At 49.7% G+C, this 18674-nt stretch overlaps 1 protein-coding gene across 18 annotated transcripts in view; it reads right to left on the bottom strand.

Annotated features, from left to right (window-relative positions):
• KLC1 (kinesin light chain 1) overlaps positions 1-15063 on the bottom strand; it is a 71124-nt gene extending 56061 nt beyond the window's left edge. For 8 of the 18 annotated variants that reach the window (XR_012091100.1, XM_037984615.2, XM_037984618.2 and 5 more), the window contains exon 1: positions 14771-15060. The gene's annotated coding sequence lies outside the window, so the exon portion shown is untranslated. Of the gene's footprint in view, positions 1-14770 lie in introns of all 18 variants that reach the window. The other 10 variants (XR_012091096.1, XR_012091098.1, XM_037984605.2 and 7 more) reach the window with 3 other exon arrangements.
• Positions 15064-18674: the final 3611 nt, after the last annotated feature.

Below are 18674 nucleotides of genomic sequence, written 5' to 3'. Positions count from 1 at the left end.
ACAACAGTGAAACTCAAAGAAAAAGAAAGAGAGAGGGAGGGAGGGAGGGAGGGAGGGAGGGAAGGAAGGAAGGAAGGAAGGAGGGAAGGAGGGAGGGAAGGAGGGAAGGAGGGAAGGAAGGAAGGAAGGCAGGCAGGCAGGCAGGCAGGCAGGCAGAGAGAGAAAGAAAAAAAAAGAAAGAAAGAAAAGGAAGGAAGGAAGGAAGGAAGGGAGGGAGGGAGGGAGGGAGGGAGGGAGGGAGGGAGGGAGGACGGAAGGAAGGAAGGAAGGAAGGAAGAAGGAAGGAAGGAAGGAAGGAAGGAAGGAAGGAAGGAAGGAAGGAAGGAAGGAAGGGAGGGAGGGAGGGAGGGAACCAAAGAAAGAAACCTGGCCAGCCCCAAAAGAATAACATCCATCCATTCCTCAAGGAAATGTTTACTGAGCCTCTACTTTATGCAAGGCACTGTTTTAAAGGTAGGAATTGACCCAAAAAAAAAAAAATTGTCCTAAGAAAATTAAAATATTGTGGTGACAAGAGAACATTATTTTTCTTTTCTTTTCTTTTTTTTAATAGAGACAGGGTCTCACTATGTTGCCCAGAATGGTCTCAAAGTCCTGGGCTCAAGTGATCCTCCAACCTCGGCCTCCCAAAGTACTGGGATTATAGGCGTGAGCTACCACACCCAGTCCCAAAGAATATTCTCTATACTTCCAGAGAGGGAGGAAAAAAACAGGTCATGTAGACCAGGCGCAGTGGCTCATGGCTATAATCCCAGCACTTTGGGAGCCTAGGTGGGTGGATCAGGAGGTCAGGAGTTCAAGACCAGTCTGGCCAACATGATGAAAACCCTTCTCTACTAAAAACACAAAAAAATTAGCCAGGCGTGGTGGCGGGTGCCTGTAATCCCAGCCACTCAGTAGGCTGAGGCAGAGAATTGCTTGAACCCGGGAGGCAGAGGTTGCAGTGAGCCTAGATCACACCACTGCACTCTAGCCTAGGCGACAGAGCAAGACTCTGTCTCAAAAAAAAAAAAAAAAGAAGAAGTCATGCAGAAAGAATCGGGAATAACTTTAGGCTTCTTTTTAATTTTTTTTTTTTTGCGATGGAGTCTCGCTCTGTCACCCAGGCTGGAGTGCAGTGGCGCGATCACGGTTCGCTGCAAGCTCTGCCTCCCAGGTTCAGGCCATTCGCCTGCTTCAGCCTCCCAAGTAGCTAGGACCACAGGCGCCTGCCACCACGCCCAGCTAATTTTTTGTATTTTCAGTAGAGACGGGGTTTCACTGTATTAGCCAGGATGATCTCGATCTCCTGACCTTGTGATCCGCCCACCTCGGACTCTCGAAGTGCTGGGATTACAGGCGTGAGCCACCATGCCTGGCCAACTTTAGGCTTCTTAACAGTCACACTAGAAGCAAAAGGCAATTAAACAAATGCCTTCAGGTCGGGTACGGTGGCTCATGCCTGTAATCCCAGCACTTTGGGAGGCTGAAGCAGGCAGATCACAAGGTCAGGAGATCGAGACCACCCTGGCTAACACGGTGAAACCCCATCTCTACTAGAAATAAAAAAATTAGCCGGGCATTGTGGCGGGCGCCTGTAATCCCAGCTACTCAGGAGGCTGAGGCAGGAGAATGGTGTGAAGCGGAAGGCGGAGCTTGCAGTGAGCCGAGATCGTACCACTGCACTCCACAACAGAGCGAAACTCTGTCTCTAAAACAAAGAATTCACAGCCTGACTCAGTGGTTCACACCTATAATCCCAGCACTTTGGGAGGCCAAGGCAGGTGGATCTCTTGAGCTCAGGATTTCGAAGACAGACGGGGAAACATGGCAAAACCCCGTCCTAAAAAAAAAATACCAAAATTAGCTGGGCGTGGTCACATGCACCTGTGGTCCCAGCTACTCAGGAGGCTGAGGTGTGAGCATCGCTGGAGTCCAGGAAATCAAGGCTGCAGTGAGCCGTGATTGCACCATTGCGCTCCAGCCTCGGTGACAGAGTGAGACCCTGTCTCAAAAATAATAAAATAAAAATAAAGAATTCACATATGGGCCGGGTGTGGTGGCTCATACCAGTAATCCCAGCACTTTGGGAGGCCAAGACAGGAGCACTGCTTGAGCCCAGGAGTTCAAGATCAGCCTGGGGAATACAGTGAGACCCTGTCTCTACAAAATTTAAAATTAGCCGGGTGTGGTAGCACGCGCCTAAGGTCCCAGCTAAGGTGGGAGGATTGTTTGAGCCTGGGAGGTCAAGGCTAAAGAAGCCTTGGTGGTACCACTACACTCCAGCCTAGCCCCGTCTCAAAAAAACTAAATAAGTAAAAGACAAGAAAGAGCCAGGCGTGATGGCTCATGCCTGTAATCCCAACACTTTGGGAGGCTGAGGCGGGCGCATCACTTGAGGTCAGGAGTTCAAGAACAGCCTGGCCAACATGGTGAAATCCCATCTCTACTAAAAATACAAAAATTAGCCAGGCGTGGTGGCACATGCCTGTAGTCCCAGCTACTTGGGAGGTTAGGGCTGGAGAATCACTTGAACTCAGGAGGTGGAGGTTGCAATGAGCCAAGATCATGCCACTGCACTCCAGCCTAGACGATACAGCAAGACTCCATCTCAAAAAAAAAAAAGGAAAGAAGAATTCACATCTATCCAATATTTTAGTTTTGGGAGCATTTTCAAATGTAGAATATTTTACTGAAATAACAATAAAAAAATCTGCAGGTAGTTTGATGACCTATCATTATAATTTCCATTTACAGCTGAGGAAACTGGGATAGATGAAGTGACTTTAGCTTATTCTACTGATAAGAGGAACAGAATCCAAGGTCTCTTTGCTCCAAGTGTCCCTCTGCTTCAGGAACCCTACCATGCTGCATGAACACACACACATCCACACACACCCCTCTGCTCACACACATACACCCTATGTTCATACATACACACCACCATGCTCACACACACCCCCACTGTGTTCACACATACACACTGTGCTCACACACATACCCCATGTTCATACATACACACCACTGTGCTCAGGCACACACACCCCCACTGTGTTCATACATACACACCACTATGTTCACACACACCCACACACCCCACTGTGTTCATATATATACAACCAGACTCCAGCCTGAGTGACAGAGCAAGACTCTGTCTCAAAAAAAAAAAAAAAAAAAAATTAAATGAAATGAAAGCAAAGGCCAGAGAAGCAAAGGGCATCATTTTTGGTCACTTTACCTCCCCTGGTTTTATCATGTGAAATTCAGCCAGGTGGGGAAAGCTCACAGTGATGAAGAAAGTTAAAAAAAAAAAAACCACCACCACCAAGCACTCAAAAGGAAAAAGGAATGTGTGGAATTAGATAGTAGATTGTAGTCGCACAAAACAGAGAATACATTAAAAATCACTAAACTGCACTTTAAAATGGAGCATTTGATGTGATGTGACTTACATTTCAATTTTCTAAAAGAGAAAAAGAACGTGGTAGAAAAATCAACAGGTCTGGGTACACAGAATGAAGGACAGTCAAGAAAGAAATGTGAATTACTCTCACAATTCTCAAATGTTAAAGTTCCTATAAATACAGAGGAGGGTAGCATATTAAGGAAAACCGGGATGGAGGGAAGAAAACAGAGGTTTTTGCCTTGCAAAAATGTCTTTATAAGGGATGTTTTACCAAGAGATGTGCATCTGAGTTGAGCCAACAGGAAACCCCGGCAGTGCTGGCCAGATCAGAGAGGTCATGTCCCATCCCCATACACAGGCGCAGAAGCCCCAAAGAATACCAGCAAAGAGGGTCATAAGGTGAAGGGACCAGCCTACAGGAACAGTCCAAGTCACATTCAGGGAAATAAATAGTATCGTGATGGCCCAGCATAGTGGCTCACACCTGTAATCCCAGCACTTTGGGAGGCCAAGGAGAGCGATCACTTGAGCCCAGAAGTTAGAGACCAGATAGGGTGAAGCCATGAAACCCTGTCTCTAAAAAATATTAGCCGGTCATGGTGGTGTGCACCTGTAGTCCCAGCTACTTCAGGGGCAGAGGTGGGACGATCACTTGAACACGGAGGCTGCACTGAGCCAAGATTGTGACACTGCACTCCAACCTAGGCAAAACAGCAAGACCCTGTCTCAAAAATTAAATAAATACACAAATATTTTTTAAAAAGAAAATATTAACTACCAGACAAAACAAATGCATCTATTTGGCCTTTGAGTGACTTATTTGTAGATGTGCTTTCAGAATTAAGGAAAGGAGGTCTGGATACTTTTCCCCGACAGCCTGCTTAGGAAGTCCACTGGGATTGTTTTGAAACCAGCCACCTCTATGGACACAGACCCTCTAACTCTTCAACAACCTAACCACATCACTGTTTCCAGGTATACACGCAGCTCTGGAAAAGGTGACGGAACTCTTTTAGCAATCTAAAGAGGCCTATTAATAACCATGGCTGTGGCTGAGCATGGTGGCTCATGTCTATAATCCCAGCACTGAGGAGGCCAAAGCGGGCAGATCACCTGAGGTCGGGAGTTCGAGGCCAGCCTGATCAACACGGAGAAACCCCGTCTCTACCAGAAATACAAAATTACCCGGGCATGGTGGTGCATGTCTGTAATCCCAGATACTTGGGAGGCTGCAGCAGGAGAATCGCTTCAATCTGGGAGGCGGATGTTGCAGTGAGCCCAGATCATGCCATTGCACTCCAGCAACAAGAGCAAAACTCCGTCTCAAAAATAAATAAATAAATAAATAACCACGGCTGCACCTGAAGAGATTTTTACAAGCAGGCGATTTCCCCAGCCAGCTGTCAGGTGCTTACCCCTAGGCGGGTCAGACAGCCTCCTGGTCATGACTAGAAAGCGAGCTGGTTCACTTAATTTGCCAAAGGACCACAGGCCCATCCTTCAGATGTAAATTGTAAGCACAAGACACTAGAAGAAAGGGTACTATATGAAAATACAGGATAACATGCTTTTTCTGAAAACAAGAATGAGTAAGTCCTAACGATGCAAACATCTCTATTCCAAGTTCTTGGCTGATCAAATAGAAAGGAAAAAACAGCTTCGTCTGACTGCGTGACTAAGAGAATACGTAACAGAGTACTGCAGGAGTATGGGGCAAAATATACAAATACAGATACTAATTCTGTGGTTACAAAAAGCACCTTTAATCAAATATTAAAAATGTCAGCAGACAAACATACCATAAGACTAAGTTTATGTATTTAAATGCTAATCAATGGAATAATGTTCTTTCCTAAATGAAGAAAGGCAATTAAAGAAAACATTTTTTTTTTCTTGAGATGGAGTCTCGCTCTGTCGCCAGGCTGGAGTGCAATGGCGCTATCTTGGCTCACTTCATTCTCCGACTCCCCAATTCGAGTGATTCTGCTGCCTCAGCCTCCCAAGTAGCTGGGATTACAGGCACGCACCACCACGCCTGGCTAATTTTTGTTTTTTCAGTAGAGACGGGGTTTCAACATGTTGGCTAGCATGGTTTCAATCTCCTGACCTTATGATCCACTCACCTTGGCTTCCCAAAGTGCTGGGATTACAAGCGTGAGCCACCGCACCTGGCCAAAGAAAACATTTTTAAAAAATAAATTATCTCAGGCCAGGCACGGTGGCTCACACCTATAATCCCAGCACTTTGGGAGGGTGAGGTGGGTAGATCACCTGAGGTCAGGAGTTTGAGACCAGCCTTGCCAACATGGTGAAACCCCATCTCTACGAAGAATACAAAAATTAGCTGGGTGTGGTGGCGCATGCCTGTAATCCCAACTACTCGGGAGGCTGAGGCAGGACAATGACTTGGATCTGGGAGGCAAAGCCTGCAGTGAGCTGAGGTTGAGTCACTGCACTCCAGCCTGGGCAACAGTGCAAGACTCTGTCTCAGGGGGAAAATAAAAGGAAAAGAAAACATTAAAAATAAATAAATCCTCTCAGGCTGGGCGCGGTGGCTCACGCTTGTAATTCCAGCACTTTGGAAGGCCAAGGTGGGCGCATCACCTGAGGGCAGGAGTTCAAGACCAGACTGGCCAAAACAGTGAAACCTCGTCTCTACTAAAAATACAAAAAAATTAGCGGGGTGTGGTAGCGTGTGTCTGTAAACCCAGCTACTCGAGGTCACACCACGGCACTCCAGCCTGGGCAACAGAGCAAGACTCCGTTTCAAAAAACATAAATAAATAAAAATAAATTCTCTCCAGCTGAGTAAGGTGGCATGCACCTCTGGTCCCAGTTACTCAGGAGGCTGGGCACGAGGATCACTTGAGCCTAAGAGTCAGAGGTTGCAGTGAGCCACGATAGCACCACTGTACTTCGGCCTGGGTGACAGAGGGAGACCCTGTCTCAAAAAACAAAACAGTGTCTCAGGACAAAGGAAATGGGACAGCTTTCACTGACATCTCTGTATGGCTATTGATACCTCTGTGTATCTTCAACTTCCCAAAACAGTGTATTTCTTTTTAATGATTTAAAAACATAAGCAGGCCAAAGAGGCTCATGCCTGGAATCCTAGCACTTTGGAAGGCAAAGGTGGGAGGATTGCTTGAGCTCAGGAATTTAAGACTAGCCTGGGCAACATTATGAGACCCCATCTCTATGAAAAATAATAATAAATAGATAAGAAAGCAGGAGCCATAAAAGAATGAACTGAAAAACTGGACTTCATCGAAATTTTCAAGTACTGCCTTTCTCACTCCCTGGTCATTTGGCAGCTGTTCTTCGTTGGGGGCTGTCCTGCACCTGAGGCAGGAAAGATGATGAAAGAATTTGTCACTTCTAGGCTCCAACTTGTTACGAAAAGTGGAAAGTGGCTGGGTGCAGGGGCTCACGCCTCTAATCCCAGCGCTGTGGGAGGCCGAGGTGGGCAGATCCCTGAGGTCAGGAGTTCGAGACCAGCCTGGCCAACATGGTGAAACCCCATCTCTACTAAAAATACCAAAATTATCCAGGCGTGGTGGCGTGTGCCCGTAATCCCAGCCACCCAGGAGGCTGAGGCAGCAGAATCGCTGGAACCCGGAGGCAGAGGCTGCAGTGAGCCGAGATCGCGCCACTGCACTCCAGACTGGGCGACAGAGCAAGACTCCATTTCAAAAAAAAAAAAAGTGCAAAGTACGTGCCAGGGTACAAGCAGACTCAGAATATGATCAGACAAAGCAAAGCGAAATCGGTCATCCTCGCCAGCAACTGCCCAGCTTTGAGGAAATCTGAAATAAAGTACTGTGCAATCTTGGCCAAAATTGGTGTCCATCACTACAGTGGCAATAATACTGAACTGAGCAGAGCATGTGGATACTACTATAGAGTATGCACACTGGCTAGCACTGATTCAGGTGATTCTGATATCATTAGAAGGATGACAGAACTGACTGGTAAAAAGTAAACCCTGTGGCTAGCGCAGTGGCTCACGCCTGTAATCCCAGCACTGTAGGAGGCCAAGGTGGGCAGATCACCTGAGGTCAAAGGTTCGAGACCAGCCTGGCCAACATGGTGAAACCCCATCTCTACAAAAAAGTAGCCAACCGTGGTGGTGCACACCCGTAATCCCAGCTACTCAGGAGGCTGAGGCAGGAAAATGGCTTGAACCTGGGAGACAGAGGTTGCAGTGAGTTGATATTATACCATTCCACTCCAGCTTAGGCAACAAGAGTGAAAACTCCATCTCAAAAAAAAAAAAAATAGATAAAAATAAATCCCGTGAAAATTTATTTAATAAAACTTGCCAGACCTTGGTTAAAACAATTGAAAGTATTGATTTATTAAAAGGCACTACCAAAAAATAAAGTTAAGCCACAGATTAGTAAAAAATATTTGCAACACATATATATCTGGCAAATGACTTGTATAAAAAGTATGTAAGGAACTGCCGGGCACGGTGGCTCATGCCTGTAATACCAGCACTTTGGGAAGTCAAGACGGGTGGATCATGAGGTCAGGAGATCGAGACCATCCTAGCTAACATCGTGAAACCCATATCTACTAAAAATAAAATAAAAATAGAAATAAAAATAAATTAGCCCAGTGTGGTGGCGGGCACCTGTAGTCCCAGCTACTCCGGAGGCTGCGGCAGGGGAATGGCCTGAACCTGGGAGGCAGAGCCTGCAGTGAGCCAAGATTACGCCACTGCACTCCAGCCTGGGCAACAAAGCGAGACTGTCTCCAAAAAAAAAAAAAAAAACAAAAAAACAGGCCAGGCGCGGTGGCTCACGCCTGTAATCCCAGCACTTTGGGAGGCCGAGGCGGGCAGATCACGAGGTCAGGAGATCGAGACCATCCTGGTTAACACGGTGAAACCCCGTCTCTACTAAAAATACAAAAAATTAGCCGGGTGTGGTGGCAGGTCCCAGCTACTCGGGAGGCTGAGGCAGGAGAAAGGCGTGAACCCGGAAGGCAGAGCTTGCACTGAGCCGAGATTGCGCCACTGCACTCCAGACTGGGCGACAGAGTGAGACTCCATCTCAAAAAAATAAATAAATAAATAAATAAGGAACTTAATCCAATTTTTTAAATGGGCAAAAGTCTTGAACAGACATTTTACAAGTCCAGGTATACAAAAGACCGACAAGCACGTAAGTGCTCACCATTATGAGTCATCAGGGAAATACACATTAAAACTAACAAGATGCCACTATACATCCACTAGAATGGCTCAGATGAAAAAGACAGGTAAGGTCAGGCACAGTGGCTCACGCCTGTGATCCCAGCACTTTGGGAGGCCAACGGGGGCGATCACCTGAGGTCAGGAGTTCGAGACCAGCCTGGCCAACATGGAGAAACCCATCTCTACTAAAAATACAAAATGAGCCCAGCATGGTGGTGTATGCCTGTAATCCCAGCTACTCCGGAGGTTGAAGCAGGAGAATCGCTTGAACCCAGGAAGCAGAGGTTGCAGTAAGCCAAGATTGTGCCACTGCACTCCAGCCTGGGCAACAAGAGCAAAACTCCATCTCAAAAAAAAAAAAAAAGTAAAGTATTGTAAGTAGTCAAAATCATAGAAACAAAGTAGAAAAGATGGTTACCGGGGGAGGGTGAGGGAGGAGGAGATATCAGTATTTAGGGGCTACAGTCTCAGTGCTGCCAGATCAGAGAGTTCCAGAAATGTGGAACAACAATGTGCATATCCTTAACACTACTAAATTGTGAACTTATAAATCGCTAAAATGGTACATCTTCGAAAAAAACTGAAGTGGTGCAAGGTTTTCACAAGAAAAAGTAATGATAGGATTAAAGAGCATTATGATTCACTTGAAGCTGCAGCTTTAAGTACTACAAGATGATTCAAAGCTTGTACTGCAGAAGCAAAAAACCTGACTCAGAATCCTGACTTCACAGCTGTGTAACTTTGATTTCAGAAACTTCCCCTCTCTCACCCTCAAATTTCTCAACAGTAGAATCTCAGTAACAGTACCTATTTTACTTTTTTTTTTTTTTTTTTTTGAGACGGGAGTCTCACTCTGTCTCCCAGGCTGGGGTGCAGTGGCACGATCTGGCTCACTGTAACCTCCGCCTCCCAGGTTCAAGTGATTCTCCTGCCTCAGCCTCCAAAGTAGCTGAGACTACAGGAGCATGCCACCACACGCGGCTAATTTTGGATTTTTAGTAGAGACAAAGTTTCACCATGTTGGCCAGGCTGGTCTCAAACTCCTGACCTCAGGTGATCCGCCTGCCTCGGCCTCCCAAAGTGTTTTTGGATTTAACATACCCAAAAACAAGCTGGCAATCTCCTCCTTCTCCCATTTTCCCTCCTTGGGTTTAAGTGTCACCAGCCAGTGAGTCACCCAAGTTAGAGATGAGGAAGTCATTCTAGATGCATTTCTTCAACAAACATTTACTAAGTTCCTATTACATGCCAAGCACTGACACTGAATACAAGAGACAAAATTCCACACCCTTGTGGAGATGATGAACTTAAGTGGAGACAAATAATAAAAGAAAGAAAACGATTAAAATAACACAGTATCAGCCAGGTACAGTGGCTCAGGCCTATAATCCTAGCACTTTGGGAGGCTGAGGCGGGCGGATCACTTGAGGTCAGGAGTTCGAGACCAGCCTGGCTAACATGGTGAAATCCCATCTCCACTAAAAATAAAAAAATTAGCTGGGTGTGGTAGCACATGCCTGTAGTCCTAACTACTTGGGAGGCTGAGGCAGGAGAAAGGCTTGAACCCAGGAGGCGGAGGATGCAGTGAGCTGAGATCATGCCACTGCACTCCAGGTGAGTGACACAGCAAGACTCTGTCTCAAAAAACAATAAAATAATAATAATGATGATGATACAGCATTTTAGATAGTGAGGTGTGCTAAGGAGAAAAATCAGGGCACAGGCTAAGGAGTATATGGGCAAGTGAGGAAATGCTAATCACTAGAAGAGTGGGTTTGGTTCAGAACTCCAGATGTGCCTGGAAGTGCTTGAGTAGGGCCAGAGCAGGAAGATGAAAAGAGACAGGGTGGGGTACTCAGAGGACACTGACAAAAGCTTTAACAGAGGAGTGACTCAGGTTTTCACAGGATCATTCTGGGGAGTCCTACCTGCACCTCCTCATTTACCCCAATCCAATCAGCCCCAAATCAGGTTGACTATAACCCTTACGGCCCAGCCCCTGCCCCCCATCTAGCTTCTCTGTTCCTTCTGTCACTGTCCTAATCCTGAGGCTTGCTCAGCTGGGGTTAACGGCTTCCTAATTAATCTCATCCCAGTTCACAGCATCTGCCCCACAACTGCCTATGCTTTTTTTTTTTGAGACAGAGTCTCGCTCTGTCGTCCAAGCTGGAGCGCAGTGGCACCAGCCCAGCCAGCCTGCCTATGCTCTTTTTAAAGTGTCACCTGGCTCCTTAGAATCTTCCAACCCTCTGGCCAGGCACGGTGGCTCACCTGTAATCCCAACACTTTGGGAGGCCAAGGCGGGCAGATCACGAGGTCAGGAGATGCAGACCATCCTGGCTGACATGGTGAAACCCTGTCTCTACTAAAAATACAAAAAATTAGCCAGGCGTGGTGGCACACACCTGTAGTCCCAGCTACTCGGGAGGCTGAGGTAGGAGAATCGCTTGAACCCGGGAGGCGGAGGCTGAAGTGAGCAGAGATCGTGCCACTGCACTCCAGCCTGGGTGACAGAGCGAGACTCCATCTCGGGGGGGAAAAAAAAAATCTTCCAACCCTCACCTGTAAACCTCAGAATGAAAGCAGACTTCTAAGAAGTCATTCAGGGCCTTTCTTAACTTCATCTTTCCACTCTTACTCCCACACTCCCTTACCAACACACCCGTTTACAGCAGCACAACCTCAGGATTTATTTCCTCCAAACAGGAACCCCAATCCCAACCCCTGACCCCCCGACACTGGCTGATTCGTACTTTTCTTTTGTGAAGAATCGCCTCCTCAGTGCACTCATCACAGCCTTTAACCTGGTCTGTGGTACCTGTCCATGCCAGCCTGTGAGCTCCTAGAGGACAGAGGTTTTTTGTTTTTTTTTTTTTTTTTTTTTTTGAGACAGAGTTTTGCTCTTGTTGCCCAGGCTGGAGTGCAAAGACGTGATCTCAGCTCACTGCAACCTCCACCTCCTGGGTTCAAGCGATTCTCCTGCCTCAGTCTTCCAAGTAGCTGGGATTAGAGGCACCTGCCACCACACCCGGTTTTTTTTGTTGGTTTTTTTTTTTTTGTATTTTTAGTAGAGACAGGGTTTCACCATGTTGGCCAAGCAGGTCTCAAACTCCTGACCTTAGGTGATCGGTCCACCTTGGCCTCTTAAAGTGCTGGGATTACAGGCATGAGCCATCGCACGGCTGACAGCTGCTCTTTTTTTTTTAGTTTGTTTTGAGATGGAGTCTCTCTCCAGTCGTGCAGGCTGGAGTGCAGTGACGTGATCTCGACTCACTACAACTTCCACTCACTACTCACTACAACTTCCACTTCCCGGTTCAAGTGATTCTCATTCCTCAGTCTAGCGAGTAGCTGGGATTACAGGTGTGCACTACCACACCTGGGTAATTTTTGTATTTTTAGTAGAGATGGGGTTTTACCATGTTGGCCAGGCTGGTCTTGAACTCCTGACCTCAGGTGACCCGCCTTGGCCTCCCAAAGCACCAGGATTACAGGCGTGAGCCACCACACCCGGCCAACAGTAGCTCTTTTAGCAACATATCGCTGACTACTCAGCACAGTACCTGCCATTCAGTTGATTCTCAACAGACATTTAAAACCAGTATTTGCATCTTAATTTGTTTGTCATTTTTATTATATGCCCTGAAATTTGACACTTAAATCTTCCCAAATACTCTCATTTGAATATATTACTCTCATTTGAATATATTACTGATCATTTCTTTGCTACATAAAATACTGGTTTCGGCCCAGGCGCAATGGCTCACACCTGTAATCCTAGCACTGTGGGAGGCTGAGGCGGGTGGATCACCTAAGGTTAGGAGTTCGAGACCAGCCTGGCCAACGTGGTGAAACCCCGTCTCTACTAAAAATACAAAAAATTAGCTTGGTGTAGTAGTGGGCGCCTGTAATCCCAGCTACTAGGGAGGCTGAGGCAAGAGAACCTCTTGAACCTGTGAAGCGGAGGTTGCAGGGAGCCGATATCATACCACTGAACTCCAGCCTAAGCGACAGAGCAAGACTCATCTCTAAACAAATAAATATATAAAAATAAAATACTGGTTTCTAACATTCCACTTATCCACGAAGAACATTTTCAGGCGATACTAATCCTACATTTCACTCAACTTTTGATTTTTCTATTCTAGGTTTCTTTTTATACAAGTATGTTTTAAAATAGTTTATGGCCCTATACAGAGTTACACATTGACTTTTTTCCAACATTGAGAAACATGCTTAAGAATGTATAAATTTTAAAAATGTATAAATTTGGGCCAGGCGCGGTGGCTCACACCTGTTAATCCCAGCACTTTGGGAGGTCAAGGTGGGCAGATCATGAAGTCAGGAGATCGAGACCATCCTGGCTAACACGGTGAAACACTGTCTCTACTAAAAACACAAAAAATTAGCTGGGCGTGGTGGCGGGTGCCTGGAGTCCCAGCTGCTGGGGAGGCTGAGGCAGGAGAATGGTGTGAACCCGGGAGGCGGAGCTTGCCATGAGCAGAGATCGCACCACTGCACTCCAGCCTGGGCGACAGAGTGAGACTCCATCTCAAAAAAAAAAAGAAAGTATAAAATTTAAACGAGTGTAGTTATTTGTTATGAAATATTTAAGATACTGTGTGCCTCTCCCGTGTCATTCCCTCCCCCTCTGCTGGAGATAAACGCTGTCCAGTGCACAGACTCCTGTGCACGTCTGGATGCTTTTCTAAGACAATGCTAGGCAAGGTGAGGTGCGCAAGGCTGCAGTAGGGTTAGAGGTTACCACCTGGGTCCTCCACAGCACTCAGTGCCAGACAGGGCTGCCAAGCTCAACCGCAACATGATGTTGCATTCTTTGATGACTTGGAGAGACACTGGCTCTTTAGAGTGCCTACCCTCCCACAAAGAATTCCATACAAGTTGAAATATACTTCATACTTGGTATCATTGTATTCCTACAAATATTTAGGAAACAGAGCAATAGGTCAAATTTCTCACCATGACAGGCTTGTTGACAATACCTGAAAGAAGCAAGGCCATGGCTGTAATATAACTTAAGGAGGTCGTTCCAGTTTCCTAATGCGTTTTTCACTAAACTAGTGCAATGTATTCCGAGCTGATTCTGATCAATGGCTTAGTCATGCCATACCAAAAAAAAAGGCCTTGGAATTTAACTAATGCAAAGAATCAAAGCTCTAACTGCCCTTTTACAGAACACCTGAAATAGTATATCTCAAATTTTTTGTTCTCACATTTTTTAAAAGCATCATTTTTGTAAGTATTCCTTTACAAGTGCTTAATATGTAAATTCTTAATGCATTTAAATAATAAAAAGTAACAGGCAGCAACAATTCCAACACAAAATATACCTAGAAACGACCTACAAATGTTAAGTATAAAACCATCCACTCCATCACGCATAAATTTCACTTTTTTAACGCTTTATTTTAATTTTCTTAAGGAAAAGAGTGCACCCAATTTTACATCGAAAAAGCATTCCAGGATGGGGGCTGCTTCAACTTTAGTTGGAGCAACGCCAGCTTAGGTGAACAGGGTCGCCTGAAACGTTTCACATCTGGTTACCGAAAAAAAGGGGTCGCCAAAGAGGCGAAGCAGAGCCGGCTCTCGGGAGGGACCCGGCCCCCCGCCGCCCGCGAGGATGACAGGCGCGTCCGCTCAGGGCGGTGCCGGGAGAGGCGGGGGTGGAAGGAAGAGGAGGAATCGGACAAAGCCAGCCCCGCCGGGCCTCCGGCCTCCCCGCCCGCCGCGATCCCGGCGGCGGCCACCTTCCCTGTCGCGGGCTCCCGGGGTCCACAGCTGTCCCCGAGAAAGGCCGCCACCGCCCGCAGCTGGGCCGAGCCGCGGATGCGGGGCCAGGGCGGGGCCCTGGGCAGGGTCGGGGACCGGAACCTGCAGTGGGACGCGGATGGGGAGGACGCACGGCGCCGGGAGCCGGGGCTGGGAAAGGGGCCGGGGACAGGAACCCGACCTGAACCTGCAAGGGGTCGCGGACCGGCCGGGGCGGTGAACTGGGGCGGGTACCGGGGTGGGAACCGACAGTGGCTGGGACCCAAACCGGGACAGGGACCTGGATAGAGACGTAGTTGCGCCCGGGGCGGGTCCGAAAAGGAGCGAGACAGGGACGGGGCAGAGGATGAGGAGGGGGCCGGGGCCGCGGTCCGGGGCGCACGCCGGGGACTCACCGTCCTGCTCCTGAGGGCCGCGCTGTCTCGCGCTGTCAGCACCTGGAGCGCCGCCGGGCGCGCGCGCGGCCGAGCCCGCCTTGGCTGTGTGAGGCGCGGCGCAGCAGTCACGAACGAGGGGCGCCGCCGCCCTGTAGCATCCTCAGCCGCCCGCGCGCTGTCCCCTTGGCCGCCGAGCACAGCCCCGCGGCTCCTCCTCGCAGCGGCAGCGGAGCCGACCCAGCCAGTCCCGCTCGGCCGCCTGCGCCTCTCCCGCCGCCGAAAATGGCGTCTCAGTGTTGCTCCCGCGGCGCCCCGCCTCGCCCCGCCCCACAATGCCGCGCGCAGGCATGACGTCATCGCCCCTCGCGCCGCCCGGGGCTGGGGAAACTGAGGCTGGGTGGCTGTCAGCAAGCGCTCGGCGAGCTGGGGACTGGAGGGGCGAGGAAGCTGTTTGGGTATCAGGTGGGCGGTCACAGGGAACAGGGTGACGGTGCAGGACGCCGCGGGCCTCCCGGCTGGAACACGGACGGGGGCGGGGCGCTTGGGGCAGGGCGCGGCTCGCGGGGTGGGCGGCCAGGCCCTGGCCTCTCCGACCTCGCAGCCGCGATGACCGAGCGCTTCGGCACCTTCCCCTCCAGCCGGGCTGTGGGCCCTACCGGAATGCGGCCGGGGAAAGTGCAGGCCTGGCCGCAGCCGCCACCACTGGGCTCCCGCCCCGCCCCACTCGGAGGCCCGCGAGCTTCATGCGCTCATTTCGGTCCCCCCAAAACCCCGCTAGGAAGCCTTCGGGAGCCCCCGGAATCACAGGATCCCGGCCAGGCCTTTCTCCCTTCTCCAGGAAAGCTGACAGCCTTTGGTCCAGACCCTGATCCCTAACCCTGCGCCTCCCTCTCCTCGGGGCTTTCGGACCCTCGTATCTGTACGAGGAGACTTTCCAGGCGCTCCCCCTCGACACAAACTGCGCCTCAGACAGGCAAAGGGGAAGGGCCGGGGTGTAGGCTGTGAGCGTGGGAGACATCCACTCTCTGACCCACGCAGCCACCGGCGCATCTCCCTCGCTGCAGGGCCTCGACCTCCAGCCCGGCCTGAAGGGCAGCGGAGCGGGCCTGGGTCAAGTCCTGCGGCTTCGCCGGCTCCGCAGGCCTGACTCAGCAGCCAGGCGAGAGGGCATGCTGATTCAGTGGGCGAGGCTCCACTCGCTGCTGCCAGCGGCTTGAGAAAAGCCCTCCCAGTGCCTGCAGACGTCCCAGGTGCGGGGCCCGGAGGCATCGTTTAACCTGGAGGGGTTCCTGGGCCAGTCCCCCAACCCCATCTTGTGAACTGCTGTTCCTTTCCGATGTTACCACCCAGCACCAGCAGCCCTGTGTGAACCCTGCAGTTATGCCCCGCAGTAACAGGAGAAGCAACTGCATCCCGGTTTTCCCAGGGCGGTCTGGTTACTTTTATCTCATTTATAAAGACAAAGGTGGGCTACAAAGGGGGAGCTCCTAGGTAACACGTTAGGGTTGGCCCAGGGAGAGGCACCGAGTCAAGGTCAAACAAACCTTCTCCATACCACTTTCAGGTTAGTGATTTCAGCCAGACTGCAGCTTGGATGTCACTAAGCTCAGCCACTGGCTGGGCACCGCCAAGCATGGAGTGCTCACTCTTTCTGTGCCGCTGAGCTCAGTAACTGTCCCCTCTGCTTACCCACAACCCTAGCCAGAATCCTGGGATGCCTGCACTGCTCCCTTATGCCCTACTGCAACAGGTGAAAAATATTCTCCTTCCTCAATATTTCTTTGTTTGAGTTAGGGTATCTTTGTCACCCTGACTGGAGGGCAGTGGCAATCATAGTTCACTGTAACCTCGAACTCCTGAGCTCGAGAGATCCTCTTGCCTCAGCCTCCCAAGTAGCTAGGGACTATAGGTGTGCACCACCACTCCCAGCTAATGTTTTTTAAATTTTTTGCAGAGAGGAGATCTTGCTATGTTGCCCAGACTGATCTCGAACTCCTGGCCACAAGCAGTCCTCCCAGCTGGCCTCCCAAAGTGCTGAGATTACAGGTGTGAGCCACCATGCCCGGCCTCTCAGTATTTCTTTAATCCATCTCCACTGCCACCACTTTGTTCTGGCTTTATTACCTTGTTCTTTTATTTCCTCAACAAATATTTGTTGCTCTCCCATGATCCTCATGATAACAGCCAAGGATGCATAGGTGAACCAGATAGATAAGGTCTCTGCTCTCTAAGAGTTTACATTCCAGTGAGGAGAAGTAGGCCATAAACACATAAGGAAATACTGGATCTTGCACAGATGGAACAGGCAGAGATGGAACAAAGGTGATGGAACAGGCAGAGGCTAGGTGGTCAGGGGGTGAACTCAGAGGCAGGCAGTGAGCTGAGACCCAAATGAGAGGAAGGAGACAGGTATTCAAAGCCCCAGGAGAGGCCGAGCAAGGCGGCTCACGCCTGTAATCCCAGCACTTCGGGAGGCTGAGGCAGGTGGATTGCCTGAGCTCAAAAGTTCAAGACCAGCCTGGGCAACACAGTGAAACCACATCTCTACTAAAATACAACAAATTAGCCGGGCGTGGTGACACACGCCTGTAGTCCCAGCTACTCGGGAGGCTGAGGCAGGAGAGTCGCTTGAACCTGGGAGGCAGAGGTTGCAGTGAGCCAAAATCACACCACTGCACTCAAGCCTGGGCAACAGAGCCAGATTCTGTCTTTAAAAAAAAAAAAAAGGCCGGGCGCGGTGGCTCAAGCCTGTAATCCCAGCACTTTGGGAGGCCGAGACGGGTGGATCACAAGGTCAGGAGATCGAGACCATCCTGGCTAACACGGTGAAACCCCGTCTCTACTAAAAAAAAAAATACAAAAAACTAGCCGGGCGCCGTGGCGGGCGCCTGTAGTCCCAGCTACTCAGGAGGCTGAGGCAGGAGAATGGCGTAAACCCGGGAGGCGGAGCTTGCAGTGAGCTGAGATCCGGCCACAGCACTCCAACCTGGGCGACAGAGCGAGACTCCGTCTCAAACAAACAAAAAAAAAAAAATCCCCAGGAGAGCTCTGCGGGCAGGAGTCCTTGGGCAGGAATGAGCCTGGAATGTTGGGGGAAAGGAGAAAAGGCCAATTCATCCACCAATGCTGCCACACATCGCTCTCTGCAGCAACTTCAAACTCTTTGGCTTGGTCGACAAGGCCCCCAGGGCCTAGTGCTGCCAACCTCCTGGTCTCCTGTCCCCTGAACACCCTTAGCTGTTGCTGAGTTCACCCTGGTCTCTCATGCCCCTGTACATCGTATTCACTCTGCCTAGAATGTTCTCCCTCCCCCATTCCTGAGGGAAACTTTTTCTGACAGCACCTGCCTGGGTCAAGGCCTCCTCTGACCACCCACCTGTCCCTTCCCCAGTGTGTACTATGTGGTCAGTTTACACAGCTGCCTTCTCCTCAGCCTGTGAGCAGAGAACAGGAGGGGCTGGTGTCCTCAACCCCACAGCCTGCTCAGCACCTGACGCAGCTGCAAAGGCACTCCTGAAGCAAGCATGAAAGGAGGGCTGGGCTGCTGCTTCTCCAGGCTTCTTTTGCACAGAGATCAGGTCCCCTTAAGTCCCTGACTTCTGCCATGATCCTCAGGAGATCCTGCAGTCCTTGGAGCAGCTCCTAGGTTGGACTCCTAAAGTGCTGCCTGGGATTAAAAGACATGGACAGCCTGGGCAACATAGTAAGACCCTGACTCTACAAAAAAATTTAAAAATCAGCCAGGCATGGTGATGCACCCTTATGGTCTCAGCTACTTAGAAGGCTGAACTAAGGTGGAAGGATCACTTGAACCCAGGAGGTCAAGGCTGCAGTGAGCTATGACTGTGCCACTGCACTCCAGCCGGGGCAACAGATCGAGACCCTGTCTCAAAAAAAAAAAAGGCGGGGGGGACTACTCACC

Source organism: Chlorocebus sabaeus, chromosome 24 (assembly GCF_047675955.1).
Source record: "Chlorocebus sabaeus isolate Y175 chromosome 24, mChlSab1.0.hap1, whole genome shotgun sequence".
In the NCBI taxonomy this organism is placed as follows: domain Eukaryota; kingdom Metazoa; phylum Chordata; class Mammalia; order Primates; family Cercopithecidae; genus Chlorocebus; species Chlorocebus sabaeus.
The sequence above is the reverse complement of the archived record's forward strand: the minus strand, read 5'-3'. Positions and strand labels throughout refer to the sequence as shown.